General features: G+C 36.1%; 1 long non-coding RNA gene across 1 annotated transcript; it reads left to right on the top strand.

Moving 5' to 3' along the window:
- Positions 1 to 477: 477 nt before the first annotated feature.
- LOC129627081 (uncharacterized) lies at positions 478 to 4,345 on the top strand. The gene is made up of 3 exons (XR_008702414.1): positions 478 to 731; positions 1,797 to 1,902; positions 4,181 to 4,345. It is a non-coding gene; the product is annotated as an uncharacterized LOC129627081 (long non-coding RNA).
- Positions 4,346 to 8,747: the final 4,402 nt, after the last annotated feature.

Here is an 8,747-nt window from a genome sequence, read left to right on the forward strand (position 1 = left end):
TCATCTAAAATATATTTTAATACTGGTCAAAGAAAATGAAGGAGGTAGAAGTTCATGACAGTATTGAAACATCTATTATTCTAATGCTATTCTGAGAGGCACCTCAAGAGATCAAGTTCTAATATTCCATCAGACAAGACTGCATGTAAATCATCCTGGAAAGATGAGTGTGTAATTGGTCAACAGAGAAATTTCCATAAAATCCCTCAGATATTTGGTTTATCTCCAACTTTCAGAAAGTTATTATTTAGATTTAACCTGTAATTTCCATCCTCATGTCCCACTGAAGGCAAATGAATGTTGTTTTAACTATTTTTTGGCTTTGAACATCCATTAAAAACAGATCACTAACAACTATTCAATATTCCTGTCTATGTGCATCAAATATATTTTTGAAACTTTTTTGTATGTGTGAAATGTCTATTTTTTTCAGGTTTATGAAAGAGTCCGGCAAAAACAACAATAGCAACAACAAATAGCAGTAGGTAAACCAAGAAGGGGCTTCTCAGGTGGCTAGTGGAACAGAATCCACCTGCCAAGCATGAGACTCGAGTTCAATCCCTGGGTCAGGAAGATCCCCTTGAGAAGGAAATGGCAACCCACTCCAGGATTCTTGCCTGGGAAACTGCAAGGACACAGGAGCCTGGTGGGCTGCAGTCCAAGGGGCACAAAGAGTCAGACACGACTTGTGACTAAAAGACAGAAAATTGAGAAAGAAGGATGCATAACTGGTATATATATATGTATATACATATATATATTCTTTTCAGTATGATAATAATCCTTTAGTATATTTCAAATGAGCAAATTATTGTAACTGTAGAAGAATATAAGCTAAGAAAAACCGAAGTAGCTGCATTCCTCAGAGAGAGATATCAGTAATACTACATAAGAGAATTGCTTCCAAAATGAAGGGTAATTATTGACCTGAAATCATTTATCTGATTCATGTGAGTTGAGTTGCCTTTTCCATCTTGTTATTGCTATAAATTAAGATTTTATGATATTTTCCAATTATAATACTTATTTTAAATGACTGTTTCAAAATAGTTTTTAAGCATGCTTCTTTACCTTGACATAGAAATATATTAAATAGCCAACTTTGGTTTTCTGAGATTGGATATTACAAGAAAAACCAAAACGTGTAAACTCAGGACTTAGATGTTTTGCCTTTGGTTTTTGTCATCAACTAGTATTCTCAATATGTATTTCATTTATTATTATTTTTGGCATTATTTTTATTCACAAAAATGTGGTGTCAAACTAGATTACCTCTTCAGTCCTTTCTAAAGATAATACCTACAGAGAGTAATTCACACTTGTTCAACAACGTCCATCAAGGTAAAACAAAACTCTTTTCTGTAGCTTCCAGTTTGTTAAATTACTATGTTAAGCCAGAGCCCCACAAATGAATGTTTTCTCATTTCTTAAATTTGTCCTCTACTTTACTTTTAAGTATCTTTGGTTATCCCATGCCCTGAAATGTAAAGAAACATTTCTGCATGTTACTCTGGAATTAATATTTATTCTTCAAGATTCAGGTAAAATGTGTTTTTTTTTTAAACTTGAATATCTGTTTTTTTCCATCAAAAAATTATGAATAACCCATTTCAAAAAGAATTTTAAGGTGTGACCTAGTGTTCCCAGAAAAAGTCCGCAATACTCTAGGACATAGAGACTTAAGCAAGATAGGAAGTTGAAACACAACCAGAGCCTTTCAAACCCTCACTAAATGAAAGTCAGATAATTTGGGTTCCCAACAATTTTTTTTTTTTTTTTTTTTTGCTTTTCAGTAGCCCCCAGAAGTCTGGCCATAGCCATAGAAAATGATCCACAAACACTCAATGGATGCCTCAACTGGCCCTTTTTTATTGATTTACGTTTAAAGAAATAATGCCATTTGTGAGTAATTCAGTCTTCTCCAATCTTTACCATTCTATTGTTTTCCTCTATTTTTCTGCATTGTTCACTGAAGAGGGCTTTCTTATTCTCCTTACTTACTATTCTCTGGAACTGTGCATTTGGTTGGGTATAGCTTTTCCTTTCTCCCTTATGTAACTTATATGCAAAGTATGTCATGTAAAAATGCCAGGCTGGATGAATCACAAGCTGGAATTAAAATTGCCAGGAGAAATAGCAACAGTCTCAGATATGCAGATGATACCACTCTAATGGCAGAAAGTGAAGAGGAACTAAAGAGTCTCTTGATGAGGGTGAAAGAGCAGAATAAATAAAGCTGGCTTAAAACTCAACATTCAAAAAACTAAGGTCATGGCATCTAGTCCCATCACTTCACAGCAAATAGAAGGGAAAAAGTGAAAACAGTGACAGATCTTCTTTTCTTGGGCTCCAATCACTGAGGATGGGGACACAGCCATGAAGTTAAAAGATGCTTGTTCCTTGGAAGAAAAGATATGACAAACCCAGACAATGTATTAAAAAGCAGAGACACCACTTTGCTGACAAAGGTCCTTATAGTCGAAGCTATGGTTTTTCCAGTAGTCACATGCAGATGGGAGAGTAGTCACATGCAGATGGGAGAGTTGTCACATGCAGATGGGAGAGTTGGACTGTAAACAAGGCTGAGTGCTGAAAAATTGATCCTTTTGAATTCTGGTGCTGGAGAAGACAGTTGAAAGTCCCTTGAACTGCAAAGAGATCAAACCAGTTAATCCTAAAGGAAATCAACCCTGAGTATTCATTGGAAGGAGTGTTGCTAAAGCTGAAGCTCCAATACTTTGACTACCTGATTGATGTGAAAAGCCAACTCATTGGAAAAATCTCTGATGTTGGGAAAGATTGAGGGCATAAGAAGGGGGTGACAGAGGATGAGATGGTTGGATAGCATTACCAACTCAGTGGACATGAGTTTGAACAGACTCCAGGAGATAGTGAAGGACGGGGAAGCCTAGTGTGCTACAGTCCATGGGGTTGCAGATAGTTGGACATGATTTAGTGATCAACAACAACAGTTTTCTCACCCTTACTGAAACTCATTTCCTACCCTTAAACACTGCCCTGGGCATGATGCTTTGTACAGAAGTCTCCTTCATTAAAATAACAATCATTTTATAGGAAAGAGATTTTCCTGGAGATTCAGGAGCATATCTGCAGTATGGAGTTGTTCTGGAGTTTTAGGTAAAAAGGAAGTTTGCAAAAAAACAAAACAAAACAAAACAAAACTCTATAGTCTTGCAAAAGCTTAATCCATCACTGTGATTACTGTTTTGACATCATGAAAAGATGAGGAGTGAGCAGAGTTGTGTGAAGCCATGTAAGGGTCAAGGAAGGCAGTGTTAGCTTGTTTCTACTTATTTTACTTATTTGAAATTGCACCTCTCACTAACTTCAGTTCATGCAATCATTTTCAGTCTGAAATGTGCTAGGTGCCATTGTGCTGAAGGTAGATATGTCCAGGGTGCCAAAATGTCTGGGGACCCCTTCTATAAATTATTGGTGGGCAAAATCCTGTGGAGAACACACAGATTGGTAAATCCCCAAGAAATTTATGATTGGAGATATGCATTGGTTTTTTTCACCTTAATTATCAGTGCAAAGAATGGATTAAGTATCTATTATTACTGTTTTAGGTCTTGAATTAAAGATATACAAAGACCTCTCCATTTTGCAGTCTTTTAGTGACTATTTTAAGGCATTGGTTTTTCTCCACCATACTGTAAAATATACAAAGTTTCTTCAAAGAAATAGGGGTAGAATAAACCAAAGTATTCACTGAAACTAAAGTATTCCCCCACCAGCAAATTTATGTAAAAAGAGTCAGCCAGCCACCTCTCACACCTGAAATGTCAAACTTGTAAAAATAGTATTCTTGGGAGTTATATTTGATCATTTGTTAAATATGGGGATATAAAATGTAGAAATCCATGTGTAATGCTTCAAATCCCTAATCTGGTTTAAAAGGTCAGCTGAAGCCTAAAAGGACTTGACATTTTACCTTTTAAAGTCTGACTTTTAGTCTTAAGACTTAACAACATTTCAGCCTGAATGACCTGAAGGATAAATACAAAGCTGGTTTCAATTGAACTATTTAGAAAGCAGGGGATCTTCTAATTTGTAAGACAGCATTCAGAGAGCTTTTTCCATTAAGAACTCAATCGACTGAAAAATGATTTCCTTGGATATTCCACAATCTTTCAATGCTTGTGTAAATTTTACACAGGAGGTGGGCGGTGTGCGAGGCTCAAGATATTAAACCCCATGGTACGAAGAAAAAGAAAACCACCTTATGAGCCACAGAAAACTGATGATCACCTGTAAGCAATGTGTATTGCCTTTGTTTACCAGTTTCTCCCTCAGGTGAAACGCAATTTACATACCAATCATTTACTCTAGTTTCATTCCTTGAAGCAATTTCAATGGCTTTTTCAAGTGATCATTATTATTCATTAATGTTTATTGATCACCACTGGGTACATATGATAGAAGGCTGGTAGAGTATTATACAGCAAATGTCTTACTGTAAACTACACTTTGTACACTTTTATTGTATTTTCGTAAGACCAGGGACTGTCCCTTACTTTTGTATGATTTGTGCTAAAATTCCACTCATGAGAAGCAACCAAAGATCGGAATTGGAATTCTAGAAGTACATTTCTGTTTCATTTGCTCATGGTGGGGAGGTGGGGGGGAGGGGGGGTGGGGTGGGTGGACAGGAGTCAGTGTAAAGCATAAAACATAAAACAGGTCAAGATTTATTGGGACAATGTCAATTGTGTTATATAATTTTAAAATGAGCTCTTTTTTTTTTTTTTTTTTTTAACCTCACTGATAAGGACAGCAGGTATTAAAAAAAAATAAAAATATAGGAAGAATGAACCAAATATAATGATGAACTCATGTGTTCAGAAAATTGCCTTTTATAACATAAAAAATGATGTTCTGTAGAGTTGGAATTTCCCTTATCTACAAGGGTCATCACACACTTGATGCTACACTTGATCTTGGACAATAAATTGTGGGAAATTCTTCACGAGACGGAAACACCAGACCACCTGACCTGCCTCCTGAGAAAGCTGTATGCAGGTCAGGAAGCAACAGTTAGAACTGGACATGGAACAACAGACTGGTTCCAAATAGGAAAAGGAGTACATCAAGGCTGCTTATTGTCACCTTGCTTATTTAACTTATATGCAGAGTACATCATGAGAAACACTGGGCTGGAAGAAACACAAGCTAGAATCAAGATTGCCGGGAGAAATATCAGTAACCTCAGATATGCAGATGACACCACCCTTATGGCAAAAAGTGAAGAGGAACTCAAAAGCCTCTTGATGAAAGTGAAAGTGGAGAGTGAAAAAGTTGGCTTAAAGCTCAACATTCAGAAAACAAAGATCATGGCATCTGGTCCCATCACTTCATGGGAAATAGAAGGGGAAACAGTGGAAACAGTGTCAGACTTTATTTTTTGAGGCTCCAAAATCACTGCAGATGTTGATTGCTGCCATGAAATTAAAAGACACTCCTTGGAAGGAAATTTATGACCAACCTAGATAGCATATTATAGAACAGAGAAATTACTTTGCCCACAAAGGCTATGGTTTTTCCAGTGGTCATGTGTGGATGTGAGAGTTGGACTGTGAAGAAAGCTGAGCACCAAAGAATTGATGCTTTTGAACTGTGGTGTTGGAGAAGACTCTTGAGAGTCCCTTGAACTGCAAGGATATCCAACCAGTCCATCCTAAAGGAGATCGGTCCTGGATGTTCATTGGAAGGACTGATGCTGAAGCTGAAACTCCAATACCTTGGCCACCTCATGAGAAGAGTTAACTCATTGGAAAAGACTCTGATGCTGGGAGATATTGGGGGCAGGACGAGAAGGGTACGACAGAGGATGAGATGGCTGGATGGCATCACCGACTCGATGGACATGAGTTTGGGTGAACTCCAGGAGTTGGTGATGGACAGGGAGGCCTGGCGTGCTGCAATTCATGGGTTAGGAAGGAGTTGGACAGACTGAGCGACTGAACTGAACTGATGCTACATTTTCAGCTGTAACAATAAACAGGGGTGAGAGTGAAGCTGAAGAGTATTGCCCTTTCTGCAGACTCCAGTGAGGCAACTGTGAAAGGGAGTGTGGAACTCTTGACCCTTTCCAAATCCTCATCAATTGGAAATTGATAGATGAGGCACAAGATAGTACAAAACAAGCCTTAAGTTGTTACTTAGCATGTATCTGAAAGTTGTTAAAATAAACTAAACGATTGGGAGCTTTGACAACTGTTTTGATCCACAAACATCTAAAAGGGTAGGAAATGCTCAGGCTGGTGTCCTTTATGAAAACCATCACTGACCTAGGGCTCCTCAGTGTAACTCAGTGACTATAAATAAAGGGAGATGAAAGGTCAGAGCTGGGATAGGGAAAGAGTGAGGAATGCATAGGGCTGCTGTATTTTTATTGCATTCAAGGCTTGGAAGATGCATGTCGGGCCTATACAGAAGCACAGGTGAGCAAATAAATCCCTAAGAAACAAAATGAGCTATAGCCCATCGAATTTTATTTTTTAAAATAATTGTGTCAAAATCAGTCAATTGGTGTAACAGAAATAAAGTTATTTTCATAGAACATTATCACAGGATCAATGTCTCTCACTTTGAAAAAAATAACCATTTCCCTTCCACTTCGACACTTATTTTTGATAAATGCTCCAGCTTCACCTCAGTATTAATTTTTCAGTCAGGTACTATTATGCTGTGACAACCTTTTATTCCATTGTCATTATGTCAGGTTATTGAAAAGGATAATAGGTGGATATATTTGCCTTTAGAATGTTAAGAAATAAATGGCATTCTTAATCCCTATTTATCTACAGTACTTCTTAATTTCAGAGAATGATTCTAGTGATAATTACCAGATTTTTACATTGGCAGAAAACTGAAGCTTATGTTAATAATAGTACAATTTGATATTTATGTGTTGTTTTTTATTGCAAATATAAAATGTGGTAATCATCATTAAGATAACTTTATTTATTAAAATCTGAAAACAACCTATTCTTGCTTTGAGTAATCTGGCCCATTATCTCTTAATCAAGTAATAAAAAGAGATGTTAGAAGCTTATCTTACAAATTATACAGAAAATAATCAATTTGTTATCTGTGGTCTACACTTTTCATATAAAAAAGTGTGTGCATTCTGTTTTTAACAGCTTCAACAAAGAACAAGACAGCATAAAACAACCCTCAAGATATTATTTACTGTGTATCTTAAAGTTGTTAAACTAAATAATTGAGAGCTCTGACAGCTGATTTGATCCACAAATAGTTTGGGGGCTCTTTTGCTCTTATGGAATTGAGAAAAATGAGCAAGAATAGGACTGAGTTATGCTGTAAAACTCTATCCACCTTTGGAAGCAATACACACAAAAATTCATAATAATTAGATTTACAAAAGTGTTAAATTTCAATAATAATAAATAGTGATAACGATGTGGGGAAACATAAAATCAGACGTACTATTGTTTGAAATTTAATTTTTGAAACATTTGGAAGAGTAATTTGGCAATGTGTAATATAACTAAAGATATGCACACTACTGAATATTCTGTACAAGTTAAAATGAGTTAACTAGATTTATACATTCAACATTAATAGATTTTTAAATGACATCTAAAGAACACACTTCAGAAGGATTACTAGAGTAGCAACACTGTTAGTCAGCTTTGTGTGTGTGTGTATGTGCTCAACCACTCAGTCATGTCCGACTCTTTGCAGTCCTGTGGACTGTAGCCTGCCCGGTTCCTTTATCCATGGAATTTTCCAGGCAGGAATACTGGAATGGGTTGCCATTTCATTTTCCAGGGGCTCTTCCTCACCCAGGGATCAAACCTGCGTCTCCTGCATTGCAGGAGGATTCTTTATCAACTGAGCCACAAGGAAGCCCTATTCTTAATTCTGAAAGAAAACCAGTTCTCAAGGAAATAAGACAGAATATTAATATTCATAGTTCCTTGTTTTAAATGGGTATTTGTTAAATTGCTGTCTGCTGTTTCCTTTATGTATGTTTTAAATATTTTTGATAGTAAAAGTACCTTATTAATGAAATCCACAGGTTATATCTTTCCCATACATTCACCACCAGTACGTTCTCTAGGTTAACTGTTTTCATTTGTTTATTCTTTCAATAAATAGATATTTACTAAACAACTGTACTCCTCTGAGCATTGGGCTGCACTCTAAATAGTCAAAGAAAATGCCTTCAATAGGCTTCCAGTTCAGCTAATGAACTATACAAAAACCTTTTACTATTCTTTAAAATTTTCCTATGCCCCAAATTTATGGCTGCACTTAGGAAAGACACTATCTATCTACCAAAAATAGTTCCCTTATTTGTGTATGTCTGTGCTAATGTGATTTGTTGAACCAGAGCTTTGTCAATGACTAGAAGTTATAAAGTTAAGTTCCTTTGTGTCTATAGGGAGCATTTAGGATATTACAGCCTTGGAGCCCTTAATTGGTAGTTCCTAGGCTTCTTTCTGGGGTTCATACATCAGAAAAAGCTTCAAAGAATGTGTGCCACTTAAAAGAGGGTGATTAACATATATTTTGCTCTAATAATATTAATAATGTCATTCACAGAAGAAATAATATTTTACTATAAAATCTCTATATATCTGATTCTTTATATTGAACGCACTTAGCTTTTGGATACATTTCTTACACTGTCCTATATTTTTTACATTTTACTGTGAGTCAGTAAAAATTTTATTATGGACTAGTCTTTGAAAACT

The sequence above is a fragment of the Bubalus kerabau genome, chromosome 14, assembly GCF_029407905.1.
Source record: "Bubalus kerabau isolate K-KA32 ecotype Philippines breed swamp buffalo chromosome 14, PCC_UOA_SB_1v2, whole genome shotgun sequence".
NCBI classification, from domain to species: Eukaryota; Metazoa; Chordata; class Mammalia; order Artiodactyla; family Bovidae; genus Bubalus; species Bubalus kerabau.